Source organism: Heterodontus francisci, chromosome 26, assembly GCF_036365525.1.
Source record: "Heterodontus francisci isolate sHetFra1 chromosome 26, sHetFra1.hap1, whole genome shotgun sequence".
Taxonomy (NCBI): domain Eukaryota; kingdom Metazoa; phylum Chordata; class Chondrichthyes; order Heterodontiformes; family Heterodontidae; genus Heterodontus; species Heterodontus francisci.
Genome location: NC_090396.1, coordinates 65335499 through 65354928, shown reverse-complemented (window position 1 = coordinate 65354928; position 19430 = coordinate 65335499). Strand labels below are relative to the sequence as shown.

Here is a 19430-nt window from a genome sequence, read left to right as displayed (position 1 = left end):
ATATTTATATAGCTCCTTTAACATAACAAAACGTCCAAAGCCAATTCACAGGAGCATTATAAAACCAAGTATGACACCGAGCCACAAAAGGAGATATTAGGTCAGATGACCAAAAGCTTGGTCAAAGAGGTAGATTTTAAGGAGGTTTTTAAAAGAGGACAGAGAGTTAGAGAGGTGGGGAGGTGCAGGGAGAGAATTCCAGAGTTTGGGAACTAGGCAGCAGGCAGCACCACTCCATTCCAGAGATTTGAACATATAACCTAGGTTGACACTTTCATGCAGTGCTGAGGGAGTGCTGCACTGGCGGAGATCCCATTCTTTGGAGGTAGTGATGATACAATGCCCTGTCTACCCACACAGATGGACATCTGAGATCCCACGGCACTATTTCAGGATGAGCAAGGGAGTTTTCCCAATGTTCTTCCCAACATTTATACTCCAACCAACACCACTAAAAGAGATGTTTATTTCATTGATGTCTATGGGATCTTGCTGTGCTGACATTCTGACGAAAGGTTAATGACCTGAAACATTAACTCTGTTTCTCTCTCCACAGATGCTGCCAGAACTGCTGAGTACTTTTAGCATTCTCCGTTTTTATTTCAGGTTTCCAGCATCTGCAGTATTTTGCTTTTGGCATAACTACACTTCAGAAGTGTTTATTAGAGTCATAGAGAGATACAGCACTGAAACAGGCCCTTCAGCCCACCCACCAACAACCACCCATTTATACTAATCCTACATTAATCCCATATTCCTTACCACATCCCCACCATTTTCCTACCACCTACCTACACTAGGGGCAATTTACAGTGCTAACCACTGCGCCACTGTGCCACCCCAAACCTATTAGCTGGAGTCTTGCATTATTGACTGTAAAACAGACCTTGCAGGGTTAATCATTTCTACAAGTAATTCACGTTGTATCAGAGAGTCTGCATTTCAGATAATGCCACTGTGAGAGAGGACATGCTATAGAGACAGCTTCACTTCACCACTTTGAGCTTTTCACCCTCATTTCTCTTAAGCCACACACACCATCTTCTTCCTGCCTGTATCCGCAAGGTGATTAAGTCACATCACCGACTTTATTCCCAGGAACTCCAAACTCCTCTCTTCTTCCATAGGCTTTTAGAACTCCTTGTTCCAGTCACCAAGTCACTGTATTGTGATTTACTTGATCAACTTTCAGCCATGGTGGTGTCTTGTGCATGGGTCATGGACCTTCACTGAGGCTTCTTAATTTAATAACGTCAACAGAATCCACGTTCAAATATAACACTTTAAACCTGGGCTGTCGTAACTCATGACAAAGTTAGCCATTTTTATTTGAGAAATAGATCTTCGCATTAAAAACAGAATTTGCAAAACCTGAAGAGAATGCTGCAGAACTAAGTGAGGTGAAGTTGGACAGTAATTATCCCAGCACATTAGGAGGACAATGCAATGAAGAGTCACATCCAATGGGATGGCCTTTCGATCATTGCTGTAGGGTAACATGTAGCAGCTTAAACCCATTGGTAAAAGCAGGTGTCTGCAGCTGTGAATTCCTGTCTATAATTGGAGGTTGTTTTGTTTGCTTGGCATGATTTGGAGGCTTATTATCTATTCCCATTCAGGAAAGGCAGTTTATACTGTGATAAATGGAAAATTGCTTCAGGATCTGGACTGTTAGATTCAATCCCCCATGATTGTTAATCAGACAGCTGTATAGTTAGTGACAGAAAGAGTTCTATTCATACAGCCACCTTTCATGACCTCAGGATGTCCCAAAGTGCTTTATAGTCAATTAAGTACTTTTTGAAATGTAGTCACTGTTGTAATGTAGGAAGCACAGTAGGCAATTTTCACACAGCAAGATCCCATAAATAACAATGTGATAATGACCAGATAATCTGTTTTGGAAACATTGGCCAGAACACTGGGGATAACTCCCCTACTCTTCTTCAAATAGTGCAGCGGGATCTTTTACATCCACCCAACAGGCCTCAATTCAACATCTTATCTGAATGACGGCACCTGTGTTGTTTAGAATTAGTGAGAAACCGTAATCTGGGTTATGAATTTCTCCCAGGAAATCTCCAGGTCCTGTCTCTTCTTGATATTGATGCATTTGATCCACTGCTCTTTGCATGAAGGTCTTCTGCTTTGTACTCTTCAGCAAATAAATTTTATTCTGGCACATTTTCCCATTATGTCCAGCTTTTTTACAATTAAATACATGGCTTTACTTGCTGGACACTGCGCCTGTCTCTGGGTCTTCCTAGCTCCACAACATTGTCATGTTTCCCTGTGTCATGCACCTTCTCACCTGTATGTGTTTCCTTTTCCACAGAGTGTTTCTCTGACTTTGGCCTCGCAAACTGTACTGGCATTGGACTTCTTCTCATCCACAGCTTGTCTTCAGCTCCTAGAATGTCCCTATTCTGTTTGCAAACTTCAGCCTACCTTACAATCTGAATGGTCTTTTCCAGTGTAAGGTCTTCATTGGATTGTAGAAGGTCTGATAAGGATTCATCCGCTATGCCGATGACTATCCTGTCTCTGATTAGTTCTGCCTTTAATTCACTGTATTCCCATCATTCTGCCAATCTGTACAAATCATTTATATAGGAATCTACGGGTTCATCAATGTTCTGCGCCCACTTATTACATTTGGCTATTTTCAAGATTTTATTTCTGTGAAGATTGAAATATTTATCAAAGGCTTGAAGTTCCTCTTCAAATTTATCGGCAGCCTCGTTGATCCCTTGTCAGACAAACAAGTTGTCCGCAATCACACCTACTGAATATAAACGGGTGTTCACATGTTCCACTTCTGATTTGGTATGGAGTTGAGAAGCCATCCTAAACCTTAGGAACCTTTCCCTCCATAAGGACAATTTTATACCCGATCGGGTCCTTCTTGATCATGAAAGCCTTTAGGCATTCCAAATTTTGAATCCATATTGCTTTCTTTAATAGACTTTTTTTTAGTGTGTTCCCCTTTCTTTAATAAATTCTGTTTGCTTTTTTTCAGGTTTGCTTGCTTTACTGGGCATGTCCCTGCTGTTTTTGGGGGTTTCCCACCCTGTTTGAGTGTTCCCACGCTTTTCGGGGGGTTTCGAGCTCTTCGCCCTCGCGTTCAGCCCGAGTGAAGGATTGTGTTTTCCCCTTTTTTTCACTGTCTTTAGAAAATTACTTCAAGCTTTTCAAAGGGCTTTTAACCATTCAAATACTGGCAGTATCGTGACTCATCCGATTGTTGGATTCTGTTTGCAGACCACCACATTTCTGTGGTGCAGCCTGTATTTCTGTTCTCTGACTCACCACAGCACCGGAGCTCTTCACAGCCTCCGATACAGATAAGTAGTTTTCTTACTGTACCAGGCCAGTATTTATCTTTAAATTTCTCTGTTGTTCACCTCTGTTTTACCGTTGTTATACCGCTGCCTCCATATTGTGTGTTGTTGTTGTATTAGTAGCATTGCAGGGCGTTCTAGAGAAAGTCTTAATCGCAGGATAAAGTCAACTAACAACACTTTGTAATTTACATTTACTATATACACTCTCCACAAGCCTCCTAAGCTAGCATCCTCTGTGCTGCTATCTCTTCTTCTCCTCCGGCCTATCCCATGTGACTGATACATCATCACTCTTACAGTGGAAGGGGTTACTCTCATTGTCTTCATTATTCACCCTTTACATCCTTATACTACAACCTCCAACAATCCAGCACCCTCTCAGATCTGGCACTAGACTGTTGGCCTGGATGCTCTGTGCCCAAAACTTCTGCCTCCAAAAGTGCTACCAACAGAGCCACTGCTTTTTGGAATCCTTGAGTGTTCAAGGCAATAGTACTTCTCACTGAATTAAGATCAATGTGTCTATTAGTATATCCAAGTGGTGCATTGCCAAATACTGGCTGCTAAATTAATTATTGCATTACATCCTAAATGTTTAAGTGAGATTATTACTGTATTGTGGAGAGAATGAATATAACAGACATAACAAGAGGCAAAAACCTACTTGACCTGATCCTCACCAATCTACCTGTTGCAGATCCTTCTGTCCGTGATAGTATTGGGAGGAGTGACCACCGCACAGTCCTTGTGATGACAAATTCCCATCTTCACATGCAAGACATCATCCTTCATGTTATGCTAAATTGGATAGACTCAGAACTGATCTAGCAGCTCGAAACAGGGCACCCACGAGGCACTATGAGCTATCAGAAGCAGCAGAATCAACCACAATCTGCAACCTCATGGCCCAGCATATCCAACACTCTATGAATGTGCCAAGCCAAGGGACCAACTCTGGGTAAATGAGCAGTGTAGGAGAGCATGCCAGGAGCAGCACCTGACATACCTAAAAGTGAGGTGCCAACCTAGTGAAGTTACAACACAGGACTACATGCATGCTAAACAGCAGAAGCAGCATGTAATAGCCAGAGCTAAGCAATCCCACTGCAAATGGATCAGATCAAAGCTCTGCAGTCTTGCCACATCCTGTCGCAAATGGTAGTGGACAGTTAAACAACTAAACAGAGGAGGAGGGTCCACAAATATCCCCATCCTCAATGATGGGGGAGTCAAGCACATCAGTGCAAAGGACAAGGCTGAAATATTTGCATCCATCTTCAACCAGAAGTGCCAAATAGATGATCCATCTCAGCCTCCTCCTGAAGTCCCCAGCATGACAGATGCCAGTCTTCAGCCAATCTGATTCACTCCACGTGATATCAAAAAGTGGTTGAAGGCACTGGATACTGCAAAGGCAATGAGCCCTGACAACATCCTGGCTGCAGTACTGAAGACTTGTGATCCAGAACGAGCTGTGCCACTAGCCAAGCTGCTCCAGCTCCAACACAAGCATCCACTCAACAATATGGAAAATTGCCCAGGTAAGTCCTGTCCACAAAAAGCAGGACAAATCCAATCTGGCCAATTACCATCCCATCAGTCTGCTCTCGATCATCAGCAAAGTGATAGAATGTGTCATTGACACTGCTATCATGTGCCACTTAAAAAGCAAAAACCTGCTCACTGATGCTCAGTTTGGGTTCCGCCAGGGCTATTTGGTTCCTGATCTTATTATAGCATTGGTCCAAACATGGACAAAAGAGCTGAACTCAAGAGGTGAGGTGAGAATGACTGCCCTTGAAATCAAGGCAGCTTCACATCGAGTATGGCATCAAGGAGCCCTAGCAAAACTGGAGTCAATGGGAATCAGGGGGAAAACTGTCCACTGGTTGGAGTCATACCGAATACAATGGAAGATGGTTGTGGTTGTTGGAGGCCAATCATCTCAGTCCCAGGACATCACTGCAGGGGTTGCTCAGGGTATTGTCCTAGGCCCAACCATCTTCAGCTGCTTCATCAATGACCTTCCCTCCATCATAAGGCCAGAAGTGGGGATGTTCGCTGACGATTGTACAATGTTCAGTACCATTTGCAACTTCTCAGGTACAGAAGCAGTCCGTGTCCTCATGCAGCGAGACCTGGACAATATCCAGGTTTGGACTGATAAGTGGCAAGTAACATTCAAAGAACAAAGAACAAAGAGCAGTACAGCACAGGAACAGGCCATTTGGCCCTCCAAGCCTGCGCCGATCATGATGCCTGCCTAAACTAAAACCTTCTGCACTTCCGGGGACCGTATCCCTCTATTCCCATCCTATTCATGTATTTGTCAAGATGCCTCTTAAACATCGCTATCATACCTGCTTCCGACACCTGCCCCGGCAGCAAGTGCCACACAAGTGCCAGACAATGACCATCTCCAACAAGAAAAAATCTAACTATCTCCCCTTGACATTCAATGGCATTACGATCACTAAATCCCCCACTATCAATATCCTGGAGGTTACCATTGACCAGAAACACAACTGGACCAACCATATAAATACTGTGGCTACAAGAGCAGGTCAGAGGCTGGGAATTCTACAGCGAGTAACTCACCTCCTGACGGCCCAATATTGTTTACTATCTACAAAGGCACAAGTCAGGAGTGTGATGGAATACTCTCCACTTGCCTGGATGAGTGCAGTACCAAAAACGCTGTAGAAGCTCAACACCATCTAGGACAAAGCAGCCTGCTTGATTGGCACCCCATCCACCACCTTCAACATTCACTCCCTCTACCACTGGCACACAGTGGCAGCAGTGTGTACCACCTACAAGATGCACCACAACAACTCGCCAAGCCTCCTTAGACAGCATCTTCCAAACTCGCGACTTCTATCACCTAGAAGGACAAAGGCAGCAGACACATAGGAACACCACCACCTGCAAGTTCCGCTCCAAGTCCCACACCATCCTGACTTGGAACTATATCGCTGTTCCTTTACTGTCGCTGGGTCAAAATCCTGGAACTCCCTTCCTAACAGCACTGTGTGTTTACCAATACCACATGGACCTCAGCAGTTGAAGAAGGCAGCTCACCACACCCTTCTAAAGGGCAATTAGGGATGGTCAATAAATGCTGACCTAGCCAATGATGCTCACATCCCAAAAATCAAATAAAAAAATGTGTGGGCTGTGCCCCCAGAATGACAGTGCAATATATACAAGGATGTTCAACAGGCTGGTATGGAATTTCTTTCTCTTACTTTAACCTTTGTGAAATAAAAAGTTCAGCGATGGTTCAGTTTGTAGCATTCTCACCTCTGAGTCAGAGGATTGTGGGTTTAAGTGCCACAACCTCTATGTCATAGTGTCATAGCTGGTAAATCTGAGCCCAAGACCCTAAACTGTAAGTAGCTTTAAGTCTGCATTTGAGTGAAATAGGTTGCACATATGCAGTAAAATCTCATGCCCACTTACTGAAGGCTAGTATAACACTGTTGATGTGGCTGGGGTGATGTTATTTAACTTGTCTCTTTCGGGTGAGCACCCTTACTTTAAAGGGGCATTATTACCTCATGCCTGACAGTATGCACCTGACACATTTCCTGGGTTCAGCATCATAAGGCTGGATTATGCACTCCAATCTTCAGCAGGCACATCTTCAGGATTCATACCACTATAATATGGTGAAGGAAGATTTGCATTTGTATAGCACCTTTCATGGCCTGAGGTCATCCCAAAGCACCTTCGAGCCAATAAAGTACTTTTTGAAGCGTAGTCGCTGCTGTAATGTAGAACTTGAGCACTGCAAGATCCCATAGACATGAATGTGACAACAGATAATCTATTTTCAGGTGTTGGTTGAGGGATTACTATTGGCCAGGACACCGAACAAAATTCCCTTGCTCTTCTTCAAATGTTTGGCCACGGGATCTTTTATGCCCTCTTCGAGGTCAACCATAGCCTTGGTTTAACATCACACAAAGAGAGCACCTCCTACAATGCAGCACTCCCTCAGTACTGCAGTGAGGTATCAGTTGAGATTTTGTCCTCCGGTTTCTGGCGTGGGACTTGAACCCACAATTTGCCAACTCAGAGGCAGGAGAGCCACGCACTCAGTCAGCTGACAACATGTAAGCTGATGGGACGATGTAACCATTGAAATCAAGTCCAACTGAAATCAGCCGACTATAAATAGGCAGCAGTGTCAATAGGAAGATGCTCAAAAAGGACAGGTAATAGACCGTCTGGTCCACCAAAATGAGGCAGCGCCTCTCAGAAACCCTCACACTCAGTGAGGCTTCTGCAAAACTTGTGCTAAAGTTACAGCAGTGGAACAGGGAAAGCCGTGGGAAATTCCCGCCAGAGTTTAAGTCAATCCTGACTCTCAATAAGTCTTTAAATAAGGAATGCGGAAGATTAGAACCCCACTCTTTCGGTGCTTCAAACTCCAAAAGCTCCTTCACGAGTGGATTCCAGGTGCCTGTCTAATTCAATGCAAGTGAAACGGTCAATAAGTAACATGCCCAGGATCACGTACAAATACAAATTAACCAACAGACACGACAAAACCCAATGGAGTCCTGGTCATAAAGCTTGAAATCCATTCTCTTGTTAATTAATGATGGGTTTATGAATTTTGAGGAACAGATGGCCTAATTGGGCCTGTTTATCTTGCTTTGTGTGAGTTTATATTGTTGATCTAATTAGACCTTGGTGTGCAGTGCAATATGTTGGCTTTTACACAACGCTGCATCTTGTGAAACAAGCCACGTCAAGTCAGACACAGTGTTATGGAATATTACACACATATACTCCAACCACCGTTCATTTTTATTATTAGCTGCACAGGTTTATACAGGACAGAATTGTACATGAAAGCTTTACTGGCCAATAACTATCTCAAAACAATTAAGTAATAAGGAAAAGAAAGACTTGCATTTATATAGCACTTTTCACAACCGCAGGATGTCCCAAAGTGCTTTACAGCCAATGAAGTACTTTTTGAAGTGTAGTCACTGTTATAATGTAGGAAAAGCAGCAGCCAATTTGCACACAGTAAGATCCCACAAACAGCAATGTGGTAATGACCAGATAACTTGCATTTAGTTGATCTGTTGGTTGAGGGACGAATATTAACCAGGACACCCAGGCAGAACTCCCCTGCTCTTCTTCAAAATACTACCAAGGGATCTTTTATGGTAACCGAGAGAGCAAACAGGAACTTAGTTTAATATCTCATTTAAAAGACAGCATTTGCAAGGTTCCCTCAGTACTGCACCAGGAGTAGCAATCTAGATTCTTGTGTTCAAGTCTCCAAAGTGGGACTTATACCCACAAACTTCTGGTTCAAAGCCTACCCAATGAGCTACATTGACAATCATAGTCAGTGGGTAGTGAATTGGACAGATTCACTGGACAGATATCTGTCAATAGACAAATGCATTTGGATGTTTGTATCATTGGTCACTATCAAAGGGTTTTCATTGGGCTTATGCTTCAGTTTGATTCATCAGAATATTGACAAGAAACTTTGGTAGTAGACATCAATCATTACCCTGTTAGGATTTACTGCTGTAATATTTGGTGTTTTACTGTATAAAACATTATTTACTCCACAGCTGGAGTACTGTGTGCAGATCTGGTCACCACACTGTAAGAAAGATATGATTGAACTCGAGAGGGCGCAGAGGAGATTTACGAGGATGTTGCCTGAACTGGAGAATTTTGATTGAAGAAAGATTGGATAGGCTGGGGTGGTTTCCTTTGGAATGGAGGAGGCTAAAGGGAGACCTATTTGAAGTGTATAAAATTATGAAGGGTCTGGATAGAGTGGATGGGAAGACCCTATTCCCCTCGGTTGAGGGGTCCATAACCAGGGGGCATAGATTTAGGGTAAGAGATAGGAGATTTAGAGGGGATTCGAGGGGAAATTTTTCATCCACAGGATGGTGAGAGCCTGGAACTTACTGCCTGAAAGGGTGGTAGAGGCAGAAACCCTCATAATATTTTAAAAGTACTTGGATATGCACATGAAGTATCATAACCTACAAGGCTATGTACCAAGAACTGGAAATTAGGATTAGGCTGAATGGCTACTTGTCAGCCGGCATGGACATGATGGGCCGAATGGCCTCCGTCTGTGCTGTAAATTTCTATGATTCTAAGATATGGATGGCAATCAAAATGAAAGGCCAAAGTTCATATTTGTAGGATACCACCAAAGTTTCAAAAAAAAGGAAGGTAACTCAAAAATTGGCTAGGAAGTGCCAAATATCAGAAAATAGTTTAATACCATCAAGAAGAATACCAAAAATTCAAGGCCAAGCTCAGATAGAGGCTTTGAAAGAGGTGCCTTGTACCCTGAGCCTCCTGATACCCACTGAGAAGGTTGTAGCAGGAGTATTTGCTATTCAGTGCTTGGAACATGGTGCCTGTGAGACTGGTGGTTCTGTTGCCAGAGAGCAGATCTCTCTAATGGCAGAAACATCTCCTAATTCCCCTTCCTGCCTTTACAAACTTCTGGCTGAAATTAATAAAAAAATAGAATGATTGCTAAAGACAGTCTCATCATAATATTTAAATCACCAACCCGCTTCTTGTTAAAATGCTAAGTGGGCGGGCTCGAGACAGTTTGAGTTCCTGTTAAAGATTTTTTTGCCTTTTAACCTCTGACACAGCCCCAGCCGATACTTTTTTGGGATTTAGAATTCAGTCCAAAGTTTCAAGTCAATGACCTTTCATCAGGACACAGTCAGTGACCGCTTACCATCAAGTCCCACTGCCAGGACTGAAAGAGGGAGGTGACCCTGCATCCGTGGGCGGTGGGACCCAGGGTGGCATATTGCTGGCAGCAGCCAATTAGCACGCCCTCGCTGGACCCACCAACCAATTAAGCATGGTGGCCTGCCCCCTGGAACTGTTGGTCCAATCAGAGCACCAGCAATCTCAACAGTGCCACTACTATTGGGTCACCATTGCTGAGACAGCAGCTCCAGGGAGAGGGTGCCTCAATGGTGGGGCACCCTCCAAGAGATTTCAGTAGGTTGGGGGAAGTTGAAGCCTGGCAACCAGGCCCTGGTGATCCATGGGTGGTGGTGGGTGGGGGGGTAGGTTGTGAAGCACTGGGGGCGCCATTGCTGCGACAGCAGCCATTGTCGCCAGGGGCCCCTCTGTGGGCCATGGAATGCACCTAAAGGAGGACACCCCCACCCGGAGCCTGCTGGGAGGCCGCTAGGTTTCAGAGGGAGGTCTCTCCAGCCAGCGGCGGGCCCTCCTGACGTGGGCAAAATTCCCACGGAGGTGGGAAGTGGCCCTTAATTGGCTACGTTGACTGGCTCAATTGGCAACTCGGCAAGCGGCCGAGACGCCAACGTTCCCACTGCTGGCATTATGGCACAGTGGCGGGAAGGTGTTGGGCTCCCCTCCCAATGCCTTTCCCTGCCATTTTGACAGCCCTCCCACCTCCTAGCCCATCGCCAAAGGGCCCGGAGAATTCTGTCCATGAACATCTGTCGGTCTTTCTGTCTCCACAGATACTGCCTGAGCTGTTATTTCCAGCATTGTCTGTTTTTATTTTTAACCATTCAATTGTTTCTACCTGATTTCAGAAAACACAGGTTTGTGACAATTATGCTAAAATTAGGGTTGGGAACAGGAGGAGGCTATTCAACCCCTCTGGCTTCTTCCATTATTCAGGTAGATGATGGCTAATCTGCATGTCAACCCCATTTACCCAACTTAGCTTCATATTCCTTGATAACTTTACTTAACAAAAGTTGCTCAAGCTCTTGCTGGCTTTACTGCCAGTAAAATGATTCCACAGTAAGTGGTAAAATTGCCACAGACAATCCCTCTAATGTAACCTCATAAGAAACTGTCAGATTTAAGAACAAAAGAACAAAGAAAATTACAGCACAGGAACAGGCCCTTCGGCCCTCCAAGCCTGCGCCGATCCAGATCCTCTATCTAAACATGACGCCTATTTTCTAAGGGTCTGTATCTCTTTGCTTCCTGCCCATTCATGTATCTGTCTAGATACATCTTAAAAGACGCTATCGTGCCCGCGTCTACCACCTCCGCTGGCAACGCGTTCCAGGCACCCACCACCCTCTGCGTGAAGAACTTTCCACGCATATCCCCCCCTAAACTTTTCCCCTCTCACTTTGAACTTGTGACTCCTAGTAATTGAATCCCCCGCTCTGGGAAAAAGCTTCTTGCTATCCACCCTGTCTATACCTCTCATGATTTTGTACACCTCAATCAGGTCCCCCCTCAACCTCCGTCTTTCTAATGAAAATAATCCTAATCTACTCAACCTCTCTTCATAGCTAGCGCCCTCCATACCAGGCAACATCCTGGTGAACCTCCTCTGCACCCTTTCCAAAGCATCTACATCCTTTTGGTAATGTGGTGACCAGAACTGCATGCAGTATTCCAAATGTGGCCGAACCAAAGTCTTATACAACTGTAACATGACCTGCCAACTCTTGTACTCAATACCCCGTCCGATGAAGGAAAGCATGCTATATGCCTTCTTGACCACTCTATTGACCTGCGTTGCCACCTTCAGGGAACAATGGACCTGAACACCCAAATCTCTCTGTACATCAATTTTCCCCAGGACTTTTCCATTTACTGTATAGTTCACTCTTGAATTAGATCTTCCAAAATGCATCACCTCGCATTGCCCTGATTGAACTCCATCTGCCATTTCTCTGCCCAACTCTCCAATCTATCTATATTCTGCTGTATTCTCTGGCAGTCCCCTTCACTATCTGCTACTCCACCAATCTTAATAATTTAATAAAATAATTTAATAATTTAACCAATTTAATAAAAAGGAGACTGCTAATACTTTCAACAGGCAGAGTAATTCTGATACCGCCGGCTTCTGAAACCTGCCAACGTTCCAACACCTATCGTGGGCAGGTTTTAGCCAACGTTAATGGGGGCAAGAATTCTTGATGATCCAAGAATGAAAACAAAATTGCTGCCTCCACTTCGGGTTGCCAACTCTGGTTGGATAGATTCCTGTCATCACATGACCTCCTACCTCCAGCCGCCCCGCCCCCACACTCCTGTCATTGGTCGCTCAACATTTCCATACTCCCAGTGCACCATCTTCGCTGGCCAATTGGAAAGCAAATGACACTGTTTCCAAGAAGAACAGGTGAGTTCTCCCCGGTGTCCTGGCCAATATTGATCCCTCAACCAACTCCACTAAAACAGGTTATTTGGTCATTGTCACATTGCTGTTTGTGGGAGCTTGTTGTGTGCAAATTGGCTGCTGCATTTCCTACATTACAACAGTGACTACACATCAAAAAAGGAATTGATTGGTTGTAAAGTGCTCTGGAAGTCCTGAGGCGGTGAAAGGTGAAAGGTGAAAGGTGCTATGTAACTGAAAGTTCTTTCTTTCAGTCAAATTTTCAAACGGAACGAGAAATCTCAAATAGAGATGTTGAATTAAACGGGCAAACCTAACTGCAAATCTCTCAGATTAATGAGAAACAGTGGTGTAGTGGTTAGCACCGCAGCCTCACAGCTCCAGTGACCCGGGTGCGGTTCTGGGTACTGCCTGTGCGGAGTTTACAAGTTCTCCCTGTGTCCGCGTGGGTTTCTGCTGGGTACTCCAGTTTCCTCCCACATGCCAAACGTTTGCAGGTTGATAGGTAAATTGGCCATTGTAAATTGCCCCTCATGTAGGTAGGTGGTAGGAGAATTGAGGGAAGCTGGGAACGTGAGAGGGAAATGCGATTAATGTAGGATTAGTATAAATGGGTGGTTGATGGTCGGCATGGACTCATTGGGCCGAAGGGCCTGTTTCAGTGCTGTATCTCTCTATGACCCTATTAACAAGGATGCCAAATGTAACCAATGCTGACATCAAACACTGTCATGGCCACTTTTTCTGCCAACATGTCCTACTTTAGAACACTGGAGTTTGGATGAGGGAGAAAGATATTCAACAAAGACACAAAAGTTGCGAGACTACTGGGTGAATGTTTATATCCTATACAGAGATGGCCGGGATTTTCAATTGGGAAGGGGTGCGGGCGCGATTTGAAAATCGCGTTCCCAGAGGACGGCACTGGATCCCGCCACCTCTGGTATGGGAGGGTGAGTTGGAGGGGGGTGTGCGGGGGATCGGAGAACCCACTCGCCTCCAGTTAATGGCCCATTAAGCTCCCTGAGGTACTTGTTAATGGGCCGGGGAGGGCGAGAAGGCAGTTTTCGAAGTTGAAATCGCCAAATCCAAACAGTGTGGTGCACGTCAGTGTCGGGTTCACAGTGGGCAAAAGGTAAAGCTTTTCCTGAAGTTGAAATATTTCGAGAGCTGGGGGATCTTGTGCCGGATTGTGTACTTTACCTTCCATTTGGCCATTTTGTGCTCAGTGAGGCCGCTGGGCCTCCGAGATTCTGCCTGCCCTCTCCTGCAAGGTAGCGGTAGGCCCCATCATGGCTGCTGCCTGCCTTTGCCCCTCATGTTCTTCAGGGGGCCCCCGTCTCCTGGTTACACTTGGCACCAATATTTGGGTGTTTTCATTTCAAGATAGTGTCACGTGAGCAAAGCCGATTTGAAAATCAAGCTCCGTGGATTCAGATGACAGATTTCTGGATGGGATCAATTCCTACATTATTAATAGTTACATAGACACTAGTGGCATCAGCTGCTCAGATTTCATCAAAGAAGGAGGAAAGTAGCACTTACCTCCAAACTGGGCTCTCCCCACCTGCCAGTGTTTCCCCATTAAACATTTAAGATTTGTCACATACACAGCACCTACAGGAACTGAAGTAAATCTTTCCACAAGGGATATTGGTGTCTATGAACAGCACAACATTCAGTCATAATTGGCTAAACACTCGGTTTACTTTCTTTCAATTATTTGCATGGCAGGAGAATTTTCCTGTTATTGTTTTGACTATATTAACCCGGGCTAAGAATAGAAACGGAAGGCGATTACTGACTTAGAGGATTGTGTGATTTGCTGGGATTTGGGATTGGCTCTGAGCAGACCATTGGGGGGGAGGTTGATGGAATTTGTTGCACCCAAATCTTACAGCTGTAAGACCCCTCTTTATCTGGCCGTCTCAATATGTTTCCCCTCTCACTGTTGGGCTTTTCCTCTACATTTTCTCCATTGCTTCAGGATACGATCTACAATATCCTGCACACCATCAGCGTCATCTAGCCTCTGTGACATTAAGTGTTCAGAGCTGAGGTGGTTGATCTGGTGTACATATATCTGTCAAAAAGAATATTCAATGTGTTCAGTGAGATCGAATCCAATTCCAATTTAGGGCGGCACAGTGGCGCAGTGGTTAGCACCGCAGCCTCACAGCTCCAGGGACCCGGGTTCGATTCCGGGTACTGCCTGTGTGGAGTTTGCAAGTTCTCCCTGTGTCTGCGTGGGTTTTCTCCGGGTGCTCCGGTTTCCTCCCACAAGCCAAAAGACTTGCAGGTTGATAGGTAAATTGGCCATTATAAATTGTCACTAGTATAGGTAGGTGGTAGGGAAATATAGGGACAGGTGGGGATGTTTGGTAGGAATATGGGATTAGTGTAGGATTAGTATAAATGGGTGGTTGATGTTCGGCACAGACTCGGTGGGCCGAAGGGCCTGTTTCAGTGCTGTATCTCTAATGTAATCTAAATAATCTAATCCACTTGGCAGCTTCTGCAATTTGCACCAAGGATTTTGATACTTGATATCGCTTCCTCTGTGATCTGCGTTGATAATGTTCCTCTTTTGACAGAGAATTTTTACAGCACGGAAACAGGCCATTCTGCCCATTTAGTCTGTGCCAGTGTTTGTGCTGCACCCAAGCCCTCCTCCCATCTCAATTCATCTAACTCTATTAGCTTATCCTTGTATTCCTTTCTCCTTTATATGCTTATCTATCTTCCCTTTAAATACATCTGTGCCAATCGCCTATTGGTACCGACTTCCACCTTCTCACCACATTTTATGGCTTCGTGTAAATCTTTAGCAGGAGGTACATTTCCCTGTTTGGTTATTTGCCTGTTGTCACTGTACTACTGGCCCTCTGTCTTGGTGCTTTGACTTTATTACACCAACAGTTTCCAATCTATTGAGATTGTCTCAAGCATTATTTCGAAAATGCAACTAGTCCTGTCCTTATTGGAGGAATGTCTGTCTTTAGCCAGATTTTCTATGTTCCTCTATGCACCCAAATGCATTGATAGGATTTCTGCTACACCTCCACCAAAGTTAACAGCAGGGGAAGCTCACAGGAAGCTTGTAGATTTCTCTGTCACTTTCATAGTTAGCGTGTAAGTAATTCTAGTCAATGCTTGAACTCCAGAAACTCACTGTACTTGCTGCTTCAAAGCTTAAAATTCTAGACTTCCATATAACTTTGTATTCAATTGGATTGTTACGGAGAAACTACTTGCTCTGATTGGGGAATGAGAATGATGGAAGGACATAATCTTAAAATTAGAGTGAGCACATTTTATGAAGAAAATTAGGAGGCACTTTTTCACACAAAGGGTCCAGGAATCTAGAATTCTCTCCCCGAAAAGGGCTGCGGATGCTAGGGGAGAATTGGAGCTTTCAAGGCGGAGATCGATAGTTTTTTGTTGGGTAAGGATTTCAAGGGATTTGGAGTTGAGGTACCGATCAGCCATGATCTGATTGAATGGCAGAGCAGGCTCGACGGGCTGAATGGCCTACTCCTGTTCCTATCTTTGTAGTAAACTTGCTCAACTCTGCACTTGGCTTCTAATTAACAGCTGAGTAACCTTACACTGATCTTCCATATTTAGCTTAAAATAGGCAGTTCATTTGCCTTGACTATCTATCAGCATCATCCCCTGTCTGTAGAGGAAGAGCAAATAAAAACTAACTTCTTAAAGCTATTTAGTTTACACACCACCCCCTGCCCTCACTGCCAATAGACAGCGAACAGTCTCCCGAGAGGTGGGGCTTCAGCAAAGGGGGAATCCCACAGAAAGCCAAAGTCCTTCCCACTCTCCCTCATTTACCTGTGATAGAATGGGCAGAAGATCAAGTCGGTAGTTAGCTCCAGAGGTGGGGATTCTGTCGAGACCTGGCCCCAGTCCCCATTTTCCTCTATTACCCACGCTGAAACTGGCCAACAGCAGAACAGGCATAAAATCCAGATTGCAGGCTCGATCTGAATTCGATCGACTTTGGTTCTGTTCAACAGATTGGATTAGAAATTCTGCTGATGTCACGTAGATGATTTTTTTTTTAAAGTAAAAGGTTAATCAATAACTCACCTGCTTGGTGGTCACTCTGTAAGAAGATTTGGCAAAATAGCGTTTACAGCTTTTGGGTTTACCATGATTAAACATTGGCTGGGGTTGTAGAAGCCCACTTCCTCTTGTACTTGTCCAAACTGTAACCGATTCAAACATTAACATGAAAATGTAACCTGTTACTTTTTCCTGTGCTTCTGGCCTTTTCAGGGGTCATCATACAGCATTGCTGCACCAGAACTTTGACCAGATACAAAAAAGTCAGTTTCATGAAATCTAGGCCAACCTCAAATAAACCAGTGAGATCTGCCATATGAGCAATGAAAACATCTCCTCCCAACATTGGAACATAGGAATAGCTAGATGATAAAAATACCCAGGTTTGTCTCGTTCTTCCTTCTCCAATCCTGGTAGTCACACAAGGTAGGGGTCAGCCATGATCTAATTGAATGGTGCAGCAGGATCAAAGGGCTGAATGGCCTTTTCCTGTTCCTGTGTTCCTATGTTTCTAAAAGTTGCTAGTTCCCCCAAAGCATGCTACACTAACTACATGTCTCAAATTATTCACATTGTATCCCAAAACATTATTTTCTGAAAGAAATCTATTTAATTTGCCTTTTAATGAACGAATATTATTTGCTTCCACTGTATTTCTCGGGAGTCTGTATCATAAATTGACCACTCGTTCCCTGAAATAATGTTTCCACAGATTCTAAAGACACAGTGGGAGATAGCTGCCTTCCTCAACACACATTGGGTGGGCATTCTTCCAGTTGACCCCTGAAAAGCCTGCAAGACCACGCCTTAAGGAAGCGGGTATCCCAACTCAGTTATTAATGGGAAGCTTACAAACACCCTGCGCTGGTAATCTACAGTTTACCTGATTAAACTCCAGCCTGCTCGGATGTCTAAGCGTTGGCTTTTGCCAACTTGTACCTGAATTCTCTGCGATTGGACCAGTCCCTGTCCTGGCAAGGAGGGAGTATGAAAAGAGAGGCTGAGGGGTGACCTGATAGAGTTCTTTATAATTCTGAAGGGATTTGATAGGGTAGATTTAGAGAAAGTAGTTCCACTTGAAGGGGTGGAGGGGGAGAAAAGAACTAGGGGCCATAAATATAAGATCGTCACTAATAAATCCAATAGGGAATTCAGGAGAAACTTCTCTGCTCAGAGAGTGCTGAGAATGTGGAACTCACTACCAAAGGGAGTAGTTGTGGCAAATAGCATAGATGCATTTAAGGGAAAGCTGGATAAACACATGAGGGAGCAAGGAATAAAAGGATATACTGATAGGGTGAGGCGCAATAGGGAGGCAGGAGGCAAGCACAAACCTGTTGGGCTGAATGGCCTGTTTCGGTGCTGTGAATACTTCTGTAGTTTACGGGGAAAAGGCAGAGGAATGGCACTAAGTGAATTGCTCATTCGGCAAGCTGGTGCAGACACGATGGGCCGAATGGCCTCCTTCTATACTGTAACAATTCTGTGATTCTGAATGCTATGTAATAAGCTGATGTGGGAAACAGGAATGTCACAGTGGCAAAAGAAGGGATTCCTTTGAGATTGGAATTAAGAAATATTGTTGGCAAGGAGCAGGGAGAATTTAACATTGGATCCATCCCTAACCTAACCTTAACCGACCTGTTCAATGGTGATAATTGATGGCTTAAGTGGCTCATTCTCCAATACTGACATCCCTCACCTTCCTCAACAAGGCTGAATCCAGTTGCTGCTAAATGTTGCTAAAATCAGGCTGTAAAAAGCAAGGCTACAGAACGAATGAGAGATTCAGAGTTGCACATTTCAGATCCCCTGCCATTTGCTCCCACTCGAGGAGCCTGGAAGTGCTCTCATCCTAAGCTGCCAACAGAAATACACAGACCTAAAAAAAAACTGTGTGATCAGAGAAATGTTGAAAGCATCAGTTCACTTTGAAGAGCAGAAACTGCCTGGTTTTGGAGGTCAGTTCTTGAAGCAGTGCAAATGGTCCATTCCCAAAGACTCTAACGGCAGAACTTTGGTTTCTATGGCAGGATGATTTCCACTGTAATTGTTGCTGGCGTCTTTTTCAAGCTCAGATAAGATTAAATATCTAAAGGTCAGGTGTTATTGCTGATAAGGTGATATACCCACATTGTCATTCTCTCTTCAGCTCACTAACTTGGTCAATTACTAGATATGGGAAATACCCTTTCAGATAACTGTCAATATCGTCACGATCCACCTAAACTGACATCTGACCTGTGGACAGCACTCATAGAATTATAGAATGATAAAGCACAAAAGATGGCCATTCAGCCCATTGTGTCTGTGCCAGCTCTTTCCAATTAACCCCACTCCCCTGCTCTTTCCCCATAGCCCAGTACATTTTTCCACTTCTAGTATTTACCCAATTCTCTTTTGAAAGTTACTATTGAATCTGCTTCCACTGCCCTTTCAGGCAGCACGTTCCAGATCACAACAACTCGCTGTGCTAAAAAAAAGGTTCCTCGTGTCACCTCTGGTTCTTTTACCAAACCCCTTAGTGAGGGATTCCTTGGTTACTGACCCTTCTGTCACTGAAAACAGTTTCTCCTTATTTACTCTATCGAAACCATTCATGATCTTGAACATCTCTTTCTAACCTCTTAATCCTCTCTGCTCTAAGGAGAACAACCCCAGCTTCTCCAATCTCTCCACATAACTGAAGTCCCTCATCCCTGGTATCTCGCTGGTCTACTTCCTCTCCAAGGCTTTGACATCCTTCCTGAAGTGCGGTGCCCAGAATTGAACACAATGCTCAGGCTGAGGCTTATTCAGTAGTTTATAAAGGTCTTTCGTGACTTCCTTGCTTTGTACTCTCTGTATTTATT

At 44.3% G+C, this 19430-nt stretch overlaps 1 protein-coding gene across 2 annotated transcripts in view; it reads right to left on the bottom strand.

Moving 5' to 3' along the window:
* The window catches only part of gcgra (glucagon receptor a), a 274805-nt gene extending 258411 nt beyond the window's left edge, over positions 1–16394 (bottom strand). Inside the window, exon 1 of one of the 2 annotated variants that reach the window (XM_068058445.1) lies at positions 16345–16394. The gene's annotated coding sequence lies outside the window, so the exon portion shown is untranslated. Of the gene's footprint in view, positions 1–14043; positions 14131–16344 lie in introns of those variants that run through there. The other variant, XM_068058443.1, reaches the window with a different exon arrangement.
* Positions 16395–19430: the final 3036 nt, after the last annotated feature.